We start from the raw sequence: 13,131 nt of genomic DNA on the forward strand, positions 1-13,131 counted from the left end.
CTCGCGGCAACCAGCCCGCCTCCCAGGGTGATCATGGTATCCATGAACTCTGTAGCGTGTCGGATAAAAGCCGGTCTATTCTATAGAAATGTCGTCCTCATTGCTACCCATCTTATAGGTTGTACATACTTATTGATATTTGTTATGATTCATCATGATGATAATGATGGTGGTGATATGATGATGATGATGATGATGACGACGATGATGACGACGACGATGATGATGATGATGATGATGACATTATGATAATGGTCGCGATGGTGATGATGACGACGACGACGATGATGATGATGAGGATAATGATGATGACTATGATGCAGATAATGATGATGGTGGTGGTTGTGGAGATTGTTATGATGGTGGTGGTGGTGGTTATTCTTTCCTTTACTGCCTTGTCTTTTCTATCACTGCCAAGCCCACCTTGAATTCAAGAGAGCATTTCATGAAAAAAAAAACTGGCCAGTGATTTAATTGACTATATTGTACTTCAAATCCTTGCTTTCATTGGCTAAGAGCAAATCAGTCGGTGAAATCCATTGACAATTTTTTTATGAAACGTTCCCTAGAGCTGAAGATTGCTTCGTCAAGCAAAAATCGGTGATCTGCATACTGAGATGAAATATGTATTTCTAATTTTCATCCATCATTTCATTACCTCCTAGACGAAATAAAGATGGAAAATTAATGACGCTCAATCTTTATTACTATCAACGATGCGATTTTACAAGCCACGTTTATGAAAAAATACCTCTGCTTTCTCGATATAAAAATGCTAAATTTCCAAATACATAAATCTTCATTTCAGGAGTCGCGTGCCACATTTAACCGTCTTAAAAATCATTCAATGTCATGCCTGGCAGGTCAAGTATATTAAAGTCATATGATTTTTTCATCTGTTTTAAACATCACGGTCGAATGAAATTACTGTAAAATTATTTTCACACTTGATATTGTTGATGCCATGCTCTTTGACATTGGTATCCTGTGCAGTTTGTGAACTTGTTGGGGCATGGTGAATTGATTTTTATTTATTCCTGAATGGATTTTGACAAATAGTAAATTATGTTCATTTTAACAGGGGAATTCTAATTCTATTGGCCTAAATATTGGATTTTAACCATGTTAACTTCAGCAGATAGGAATAAAAATAATTGAGAATTTGCCCTATAGTACCTACAATAATGTGTTCTAGTCGTTCATATAATATTACGTAACTTGCAAACAGCTTTTATTATCATAGTTTCTTTATCTGTTTATAAAATAATGTAGTTTGAAACATGGAGAAGACTTTGTGTTATTTTACTTGTTTCTTATTGTTTTTACGTTTTTAATAATTTGTAAATACTGTAGTATTCTTTACTTTTTTTTGTGTATAAAAAGCGCTTCGAAACTTCTGATATAATGTTATTAATGTTACTATGAAAAACCCTCCCTGTTTGTTTGTAGAGTGAGATTTCCGCCCTCAGCGTTAGGGCTATATAAAAACATGAAGAACCTTACGTAAATAACCAGCTGCCCGCATACAAACAAGTTTTCAGATGAAAAAGAAAACAGATTTATATTCATAATGTTTGGGACTAACATTGAGTATGCAATCATTGAACAGATACCAAGGCTACGGAGAAATGTTTGCGAAAGAATATAGATTTTCTAAGCTTTTTTTCAAAATAATGATTATTCGAATTTCAATTCTTTCAGTTGTCGTTGTTTTGTTGGATGATTACTTGTCTCGAGTTTGATATCAAATATACCGTATTGAATATAGATTTATCCATAAGTCCGCCACTGTCTAAAATGAAGTGATTCATATATACAACGCAGCTCCCAAGCCCCCCCCCCCCTCACCCCGTTGTTTCGTTGGGCAGGGGAGTGTTTCATGGAAAGTTTCGGCAGTGATTTTTTCCTGACATATGTTAACTAATGCAAAGTATAAATCACTGGCAAAACTTTTTGTGAAACAGTCCCCAGAATTATAAAGTGTGATTATTGTGATGATTTCGGTATGTATCGCGGCACGCGAACACCAAAGGCTAGAATCACTCAACGTAATGGCATAATGGACCAGTTTATTGAAGAAGTACATATGGATACAATAACGTAAAAATGAAAAATAGAATAAGTTGACAAATTGTATTTATTTTGTTACATGTACCATAAGGATCTCCCTATCGCTGTACATGTCTTGACGAGAAAAAAACACGCATTGTATGGCAACCTTTTTTCTTTTTTTACTTCTTTGATGAAAAAAAATCATGCAATTTCTTTACATCTTATTTCGCCTTTCCCTCGTGTTTTCTCTCCTTCGTTATGTTGTTCTTAATCAATTTAATTCCTTTTCTTTCTATATTTTTTCTTTCTTTCTTTCTTTCTTTCTTTCTTTCTTTCTTTCTTTCTTTCTTTCTTTCTTTCTTTCTTTCTTTCTTTCTTTCTTTCTTTCTTTCTTTCTTTCTTTCTTTCTTTCTTTCTTTCTTTCTTTCTTTCTTTCTTTCTTTCTTTCTTTCTTTCTTTCTTTCTTTCTTTCTTTCTTTCTTTCTTTCTTTCTTTCTTTCTTTCTTCTTTCTTTCTTTCTTTCTTTCTTTCTTCCTTCCATCTTTATATTTTTTCTTTCTATCTTTTTATAATTTCTTTTGTGGTCAGGCCGATCGTTTTAATGATTGCAAAAAAAAAGAATTGTTCACAAATCTATATCCCGACTATACCAAGTAGAACAACCAACTAAATCCAGAGACTTGTCATTTTTAATGAGGAGTTGATTATAATTTTGAACATGTTGAATCGAGTTCAGTTTAGCTTATATTTGTTTGACCTCAGTGGCTCACTGGCCTGGGCGAGCGGTCGTGTCCTCGCGTGACCCCCTGGCCTGGCCACGCGACCTCACCGCTCCAGATGTCAAATATCATCGACATGCACGCGCCACAAAACGTTCCCACAGCCAATACAATTTATCCGACCGAAGAGTCTGCGCAATTACACACACTTGAATACAGTATCATCTGAGGATTTCTGCAAAAGTATTGTAAAATAAGAACTGTGTGAACTGTCCGCTCTGCAGACACAATCGTCTATCGGCATTTTAACCTCGATACAAAAGGGACGCACCACCCCTCCCCCCTTCGTATAGGGATTCGATTAAAACTTTTGTGATGAGTTCCATGTCTGTTCTATACAGTAAATCAATTGATGGAAAAACGTGATAAACGGCTTTTGTTAATGTATTCATTGAAATCCCTGATTGTATAGCAATACATATCAGTATTGGTATGTGTATTAATACATCCTCACCTGACCGAGCAATAATGCTCGTTAACAAGGAAAATCTGGAATAACAATTAATGTATCAGTAATAAGGAACTAATTTGATTGAATTGGACGTTTGGTTTCGTATATCAATTTAAATGGTATCATGCTTCTTGGCAGTTCAAGATTTCAAAATGAATATGGCATAAAATTACAAAAGCTATAACAGGATGTTGAACCTTATGAGTGAAATTTATGATAATGTAGGCCGAATACAGTATTCCATTTTCCTTTCCATGCACAGTACGGTCACGTTGAGAATACAAAATGAAATTTAATAGAAAACAAATCTGTAATCGGGGAGGGGGCAGGGGGCTCCTCTATGATTTTCAAGTTAAAAAAAAGGAGGGGCAGAAAGGGAAAGGCAGAGAAGTATAAAACAAAATAGAAGTCTGAGTCGTGTAAACAGGGACGTGAGAGGACGTCCCTGCATGGTGTAAAGCTATACCTAAGTAATTCAGCCGAGAAAAGAAAATAATTATGACGTCACATTCTTACGTCGTTTTGCCCCCTCTAAAAAAAACCTGCTGGCCCCGCCCATGTCCATAATGGTTTTATTAGCGTATGTGCAACATTAGTGGACTTTTAGAGTATATATGTTTTAATGTTTAAAGTTTGAATGTATTTTTAGATGACCCTTTTGTCGTTAAGTTCTAAATTAAGGCGTTGCTGGACGATGTATGTCCTGTCTTGATTTATTCAGTCTGTTTTTATTCGTGTGTTTTCTTCCCTCGCGTGAGGAGGGGGGGGGGGGGTGGGTCAATAGCACTGGCGTATAGATAGGAAGGGGGCTTTGGAAAAGAGAGAAATATGATATTACTTTCTATATTATCAAAATATAATTATTATAAAATATCCTTTCATATCAAACTGGTAATTTATTTTGCTCGTCTGCTCGCGAATTTTTAGAAATTTCGCTCCATACAGCATCTTTGGCCCCTTCAGATTTGTTGAATCATTACGCCACGGCCATTAGTGCCACTCAAAAATAATTCTGCTATTTTTCCTCGAATACAGTATTTTTGTCTATATTTTCATCGAAAATATATACAACAACATCTATCATGTTTATCATGTTTCGTTTGATGACAAATCCAACCTCTCTCAACGCCTGTAGGTCCATCATTTATCATGCCTGTAAGTGATAGCCATAGAAGGAAATATTACTTAGTTTGTTCCACGAAGGATTCGAGGACCTATTGATTATCCAAAATGAGGCTTAGATAATGAAATCTGACCATGAATTCAGGAAAAACATTTATTAATAAAGTAACGTAGTCAAAAGACTGAAACGATGAGTATAAATGACAATTTATCAGGAGATATATACCAACTTACATCCACCAAAAGAGACCTGTTGATCGTACATCCGCGTACACTTTCTTTGTCTTGTGTCTCGGTTACCAAAATAAGAATATGGGTATTTGGTCTGCACGCAGTTGGTCTCATTCTACCACATGGGCTAGACCCATGGGCCCGTATTAAACTCTGGTTTTAAGTTGTGGTTTCACTATGGAAAGTCAGTTGTAACATAAATCTCTAACAGTAGAGGTTCAATGTATATATCAGCTCATTTGACTCCCAAAACATTATTAACTGCCTGGGAAGGATAAGTAAGACAATTGTCTTCACCTTTAAATAAATAGTGAAGAGAAGCATTCACTGTAAACAAAATTTTGAAACGTTTGGCTTCACATAATTTTAGCACAGAGTTAGACCATGGTCTAAGCTAAACCCGACTTCAGAATACGGGCCATTAGGTCTATTATAAATTTGTTCTTAAGCCGTTTAGTTTACATCCCACTCTGTCTTATAATTAATTTATTAATGCAGTGATGCACGAGTATAATTCTAAGTGAAAGTGATGGCAAACTAAAAGTTGAGGTGGAGGAAAGGGTGTTAACCCATTTTTTCAAAATTTCTGGGGTGGGGGCAACGATTTAGACAGTTGCCCCCTCCATGCCCCCCCCCCCCCGGTGCCGCCACTGGTATAATGCCCAGTTAGTCTGATTATGTTTTACTTTGTCGAATAAAAATGTATGTTTGTTAACAGCTTATCTAACGACGCACTGCTACAAACTGAGTAGTTTTGTGTTAGAAAATGTAGATATTAGATGAAATTATACAGTTTAAATGGAAATAAGGCGAAATGGCAAATGGAATTAATGGCAATTAGAATAAATGTGTTATTATTTTCATTTTGTTTTGCAATGCCAATAAGATAATGACGATATATAGGCCCTAAATGAAGCATTTTTATGACTTTGGAATATCAACCTTCTTAAAAAAATAGTTTCGGGAATAAAGGTTTACTTCAAACGAAAGAAAGAACAGAAAATGTTATAAAATACAGAGAAGTTATGCCAAATAAGGAAAAATGACGTCTGTCTATAATTCTCACGATTGAACTACGTTTCAATCGAGAGGCGAAAAACACACCAATCAACTGATTCAACAAGTGGTCACACTTCCTCCCTTTGTCTCGCGGTGGTCGCTTTTAAAAAATAAAAAAGTTTTGATATATCTCTTCCTCATATTATCATGTCTTAGTATTTCTTCACACCGTCAAAATCAACCCCTCCCCTCCACCACCCCAACAAAAAAAATGGGGAAAAGGTTTTGAGAAAAAGTGTTATCTCCACGAGCAGACACCCGAATGTTCATATTCAACGACCACTTTGCAATCGCCATCAGGGGAGAATTTCATGAGACAAAATACTCACCGATTTGCACTGACTGTTGCTACTGAAATCCTTGCATCTGATTGGCTCCGAGCAAAATTGCCAGTGAAAAATCACCGACACTTTGCTTCATGAAATGCTTCTCCTGAATTTAAGCGATTTCGGTCATCTTTCTCTCTGCCTCTTCACCGACATCATTAAGGATAAGAGGAATGACAGATAATATGCTTGATGGAGGGATGGGATAGGTAAGGGGGGGAAACAGGGAAGAAAACCATGCGGTTGGTTGGGGCAGATGCAATATTTTTTGCCCAAATATGGTCACGACTGGAGAGTTACATCTCACCAACAGATTCCAACTGTACAGTGGTACCATTTATGATATCTGTTTTTAGACGAAAACGCCGAGAGGACCAGAAGGGTGTTCAAACATTTTATTTAAAAAAAAATGACTATGTAATTCAATCTGGTGGTATTCTGAAGTTGGGTTTAACTTAAACTCAGGTTTAAAGTTGTGGTTTAAGTATAGATAGCCAATTGTGACATAAATCACTAACAGTAGAGACATAATATTTCACCTCATTTGGCTCTCAAATCATTCATAATTGTTTAGGAAGTGTAAATAGATTATTGTCTGCACCATCAATGAATCAGGAAAGAGCAAGGTAAACATAAGAAACATACAACTTAATAAAAATGTTGACACTTGTGGCTTCCCATAATTTTAGCACAGAGTTAGACCATGGTCTAAGTTAAACCTGACTTCAGAATACGGGCCTCTATATCTAGGTCAGTGCGGAGACCTTTATAGAAATCGAAATTATTTTCCATGAAATTGAAAAGAAACCGCCCTTTCTTTCGTAAAAATTAAAATGTATAAAATGATTTTCATACATTGCCCAATATCTACTTTTTTTTCAAAATGTTCATATTGATCGTATTTTTTTTTTCTCTGATGTGGTGTCATAATTTAGATGATTGCTTTATTCAGATCAATAAATGACGATTCTAAAGAAAAATATTTTCTAATAAACAAGACGAAATATTTATAGTAATCCATAGAATCATAACTACGCTAGAGATAAATGGAATTTTAAATCTGTGTTATCAATTTAATTCTGTTTGCCATACTGTAAGCAAGAAACAAACAAAACTTTTCTATCAGATACGATACACTGCTTTAAAAGAAAGATCATTTGCATCTTATTTGTATTAATTTGCATTATGTTTGAATGAAAATGAAATAACTAACTGAAGAACATTGATGAACTTGACTTCACCGAAATTCCCCAACAAAGCGGAGAGAAATCATGAAAAATCGTCGACTCAAACAGGTGGCAAAGCCGAGACCGAGAAGAAGCTGAGGGAGTGTACGGACATGTTGGAATTCAAACCAAGTCCTTCTGCATCTCAAATCGACATCATACCGAGGGGGAACAACCACCTGATGGAATGCCCCTCTCATTTCTCAAATTATTAATGTCTTTGCACCTTTTCTCTTTTATTAAAAAGAAATACATTCGCTTTTTTATCTTCCTCTCCTGAAAAAAAAAAGTAAAACCTTTTCCCAGGTCGCTGGTACATTCTTCTGCGTGGTTTATTATTTATTATTATTTATGGTTGTATTTCTGTAACTCTGTAAGATGTTCATCTAAATCACTCTCTATAAAAATCGAGCGAACAATTTACTCATCGGAGGGACTGAATGAAATTCAATAGATAAAGAGTGACTTTAATTATTTTCACTCTAATTTCACTCCGAATTGAGTGATCCATGACGTCAATATCAAGGGGAATGAAAAGACGAATGAAAATCCACTCATTTACTTCAGCTATTAATTTCGAGGGTAAATAAAAAGGATAAGTTTTGCCTCCCCCCATAATCCATTATAAGCCTTTTTCGCCACTTGTTCTACCAATTCTTATGTGATGTTCTCATACCAGTATTTACGGTTGTTGATATTCCATCCTTCCTACTCCCTCCCTTGTCCCCACCATGTTTAACTCGCTTCTAACACTGACCAAGCTTCTTTTTAATCAGACACAACACTGCAGTCTGCATCCAAATATGGAAATATATTTGGGTTTCGGAATGAAATTTCTGAGAATAAAATAGATGAATTCCAGTTTTGGAATGAAGTTCTCAGAATGAAAATAAAAATGTAAAAATAGAAATTGTAAGTTATAAATCATAATATCTTATTTGTACTTTGTTACGTTTTCAACTCGTATTCAAACAGGTATATTCAGTCCTTGCATGCAAGATACAGTATACAAACAGATTGCAACCAAATTTGTGACCAAACTGTAATTTGTAATGTAACTATGGAAGTTTAAAAAAAATATTCAGTGAGATGAATAAGACGAAATCGGTCCCAATAATTGCTATGACGTCACAATTAAATGGTCATGAATTGTAATTTTTTAAATCAAAATCTAAAATAACTGAATTATCTCCAAGTATACGATTTACATGATTTAGAACTTTGCATCCTAGACCTCGCCCATACTACTTGAACGTTCATACATCAATGTTTTATTGCAAAAATAAAAAATTATATAGATCGAGAGGGGCAGGCTTTAATAAAACACTTATTGAGATCAATTCTTTTAATAAGAAGAGTTATTTGACAAACCTCAAATTAAAATCAAATGGTTTGACTGTCATTCTGGTGCCATCAGTCCCCTCATCTTTCTCTCTCTTTATCTTTCCCTCCCCCCTTTCTATTCCCATCTCTTACTCTCTCATACATCTACTCATTTCGATTCGGAGAGAATGTATGTGTTTGTCTGGATAACCTAACAACAGCTATCCACTCGAAATATACTCCACCATGTTCATAGCGTGGTGTCTCGAGACTAGTCTGCAGGCATAGACCCTGATTGAAACTTTGATCAACAAGTGTGTCTCCACGCAAAGACTAGCACATACAAAACTTGCTGAGCGACAGGGTCTTCAGTACACAAGGCATGAGTAGGCTGCAATTCAGACCCTTTACTCGAGTGAAGGGTTTGCACAGCAGACTATCCCGAGACCGGTATTCCTATTAGTCCCTCCCCCTTCCCAGGGGCCTATTCTTGGAGCCCCGCCTACATGTACATGGGCCAAACCCTGAAAGACAATCCAATAGACATGCTCACAATCAAAATATACTGTACCAGAGAGTCAAACTACTTTTTTTATTATCACATCAAATTAAATACAAATTATTCACGAGAAATAAGTACAGTATGAACGAAGGGCCTACAATATCCGATCCTATATACTGCACAGATCCTGTACGCTCTCTATCTCGATCCTCGTTTTTTATTTGATGGCGGATCCAAACGTTCTTTCATAATTACGAGCAAACGAAGCAAGCTATATCATTGTTTAAACCAGGGAAGTGTTATATAACACTTCCCTGTTTAAACCAAAATCAGTCACCAAAATCAAAGCTTACGTTTAGAATTATGTGTTTTTTGTGTATGTGTACTCTGACTCTAATACACACTTGAACTCATACTCGGTCTCGATCTCTACTCAATAACTAGGCATGTCTGCTTGGCTTGTAGTTACATTCACTTCACTGTACATAGTTACATCATGGTTACATAATATTCTGAGGAAGGCAAAGTGATAAGGAAAGTATAAACAGATGGAGTTGAACAAGGGGTTGTTCATGGTAAGGGTAATACTATGGTGGCCCTGAAGGGACATCGCAAATAGACCAAATCGCGAATATTCACGACGAAATTCACGACGTCGCCAATTTCGTCGTGAATATTCGCGATTTGGTCTATTTGCGATGTCCCTTCAGGGCCACCATACATACCGCCCAGGCAAGCAAAACAAATTCACGACGAAATTGGCGACGAAATTCACGACGTCGTGAATTTCGTCGCCAATTTCGTCGTGAATATTCCAATTGACGACGAAATTCACGACGAAATTGGCGACGTCGTGAATTTCGTCGCCAATTTCGTCGTGAATATTCGCGATTTGGTCTATTTGCGATGTCCCTTCAGGGCCACCATATAATACAGCATGGTCAATATTTACACAACTGGTCTGGGGGTGGAAACATGATGATAGTGAGCTTGTGAACGGAGATGGAAACAGTAAATGAGATAATGAGGCATGAATGCATGAATGCATGAATGAATAACAATGATAGAATGACCGTATGAAAGGATGGCTTGATGAAGAATGAAATGTGTTGTATGAACACAATAGTGTTAACGCAAAATATGTCGTCAAAATGATAAATTCGTTTAAAATAATTCGTAAAAATACATCATCCGCTTTGCCACAAACCCTTCCTTTGGGTCGCCGAATTGATGTTCTACCTAGGGCCCGGCACTGAATTGATGTTCTATAGGGGCGCCGAATTTAAGTTCTACCATGGGGCGCCGAATTTATGTTCTACTTAGGGGCGCCGAATTTATGTTTGACATAGGGGGCGCCGAAACGAAGTTCGACATATGGGCACCGAATCGCTCTTCAACCTGGGGGGGGGGGGGGGGGGGGCGCTGAATCGATGTTCGACATAGGGGGCGCCGACAGTAAACCAATTTACAACATTATTTTGCAAACTCTGTTCAAAATTAAATTTCGTTCATGAGCATCTTGAGAGAGAAAAATTCGGAAGTAGGCCTATAATTATAATAGGTAAAGAATTGATAGACATTTTAGTATCGAAACATGGACCTATCCACGGAGGATTAATCCTCCGTGGATAGGTCCATGTATCGAAAACTGGTAACCAGACTTTAACACACTAATTTATTGAGTCTGTCATTCTCAGTAGCTACGGCTGTCGACTCGAGTTTGATGATTTAAAAAGGCTCACAATCAACTACTCCCAATTTCTTAATTTTAATCCATTAAATTGTCATTCAACTCTCTCTCTATCACCAGGTCATCGCGTGGCTTGACCCCGACCCAGGCTCTGGTCTTATTCCAAGAAACACGTTGACTCAAAACAGCTTCATGCAGACGGCGAGAAGACGATGGAGGTGAGGCGATTAAATCGCAACTTTGGCGGTTTTTAAATTGCCGCTGTTGGAAGTCGGTTTTTTTACTCCGCTACGCATGAAATTTTTTATTTAGATGACACAGGATTTATAACAATGGATTAATCGGTTTGAAGGATTTGATAAAGTATGGTAATTTTCAAAGGCAATCAAGAGCATCATCTATAGAGGCATTGGGAGCATTTCGTTATTTTTTTTGTCTGATAAGTTGTCTGATGATCTATGTCATTAGACAGGAGGGATAGTAGTTTTGATAGGTCTGGAGTCGGTATCATTTGTGTGACTGCTACATCCGGGTCTTTTCGCATTTACTATACGGGGAAACTCTTTAAAGCGCACCAATTCCTTTGGAAATGCAAGTCAAAGCACAATGGAGAGCGGAGAGGCTATTGTCGAAAGTTGGTGGACCGGGACAGCATCGGAATCTCTTGACTCTGCATGGACAACGACATATTTGCAATTGTTCGTCCGGTGCAGACCTTCGGATGATCAGCTGTCCCAGTACATCACTTTCGACAAAAGCCTCTCTCAGCTCTCCATTGTGATTTTAATTTTCAAAGGAATCGATGGGTTGTAGAGAGTTTCCCAGGAGTAAATGCGAATACTACCTATTGATATCAAATCAACCACTGCATGTAGACCCACCATTTACATGATTTCTATAGAGGCTTGATAATTAATTCCTTTTCCGTTTATAATAAAATATTTTAATCGACTTGGTCTATTATAGCCATTATGTCATTCCATCAGTTCAACAGTGAGTGGCGTGTTTTTGGAGTGATAAACCGCGCAAAGAGGCGGTTTGCTGGCTCGTTCTCGCCAATGATCGTCTGGTGTGGCCATGAAAATGATTGAGATTCCACGTTGATGGGACTCAGTCACACTAACGAAAACGGCCCCAGACCGACCGATGGGATGTCATAGGAAATAACGTAAAATACACTGCTGGTCTGTAATCGGATTCGCAGTTCTGACTGCGGCATGTCTCTTCAACCACATGTTTGTTTACTTGTTTGTGATCGTCTGGACATATTTACGGTAACGAATATAGGTCAATGGGTTAAATGGGTATCTTGGAAATAATTCGAAGTTCAAACGAATGATGGAGAAAGTTAACTTGGTGAAATTTTAAAGCTGAGAAGAAAAGGGTAAGTAGCATAGAAGTGAAAATAAATCATAAAGAAATCAACATGTTCACAACCAGACGACCACGATCTTGAAATAATTAAGAAGTACATCATAAGTTGTTTCCGGATGGTGAGGTGTTTCATAAACTGTCGTAAGTTAGGAACAATTACGAATCATTATAGACAAAAACTGGATAAACACAACTCATGCCGCATGGAAAGGAGGGGAGGAGGAGGAGGGGGGAAGGGAGGAGGTGTTTCCATACCTATGGTCATGACGTCATTCTGTTATTACATCCCAATTTCTCCGGTCTTTTTGACAATTTTCGATCCAATGAAAAAAAAGAGAATTTAGGCTCTGCATTGTACATCTTGCTTCTATCATCCCTGAAAATAGCTCAAATTAGGTTTTTGTTACCTTTTCCAACACACCTCCCTGGGAGTGGTAAATTTCCCACTTAGACCCGGTATAAAGCCGAATAAAAAGGGAGCAATTAATGGCACGTGCAAGTGATTTGGGTTCGTAATCGGGGTCCCATCGTGTTAACCCCTGGCCCTGATCTGGCGAGCTTTTCACGAAAAGTCCTGTCCGTTATTTTCATTGACTAATATGCTCCCAGCCAATCAGATACAAGGATTTGCAATAGCTTATACCATACATCGATGGAAAATCACTGGCTTAACTAGTTTTCATGAAACGCCCCCCCTTGTGCTATCATGGTGTAAATAGTCCATTGGTATTCCGTCACACCGGCAGGCGTGCTGGGTTAGAACAGTGTATCTTACCACGATCTTCCGCATCGAATCACATTGATCCCACTCGTTGCAATTGATGTTAGCAAGCATGGGAACCAGAGTCGATATTTAGTATGTACATCTGAGCAAGTTGACGGTTACAATCTCTTTAAACGAATATTTTACACAGATTAATTTCGAAGAATAGCAGCATGACAGGATATAATGTTTTCCCCAATGAGCCCAGCAGCACAAAACTTCAACGATGCGCA

Source organism: Lytechinus pictus, chromosome 11, assembly GCF_037042905.1.
Source record: "Lytechinus pictus isolate F3 Inbred chromosome 11, Lp3.0, whole genome shotgun sequence".
NCBI classification, from domain to species: domain Eukaryota; kingdom Metazoa; phylum Echinodermata; class Echinoidea; order Temnopleuroida; family Toxopneustidae; genus Lytechinus; species Lytechinus pictus.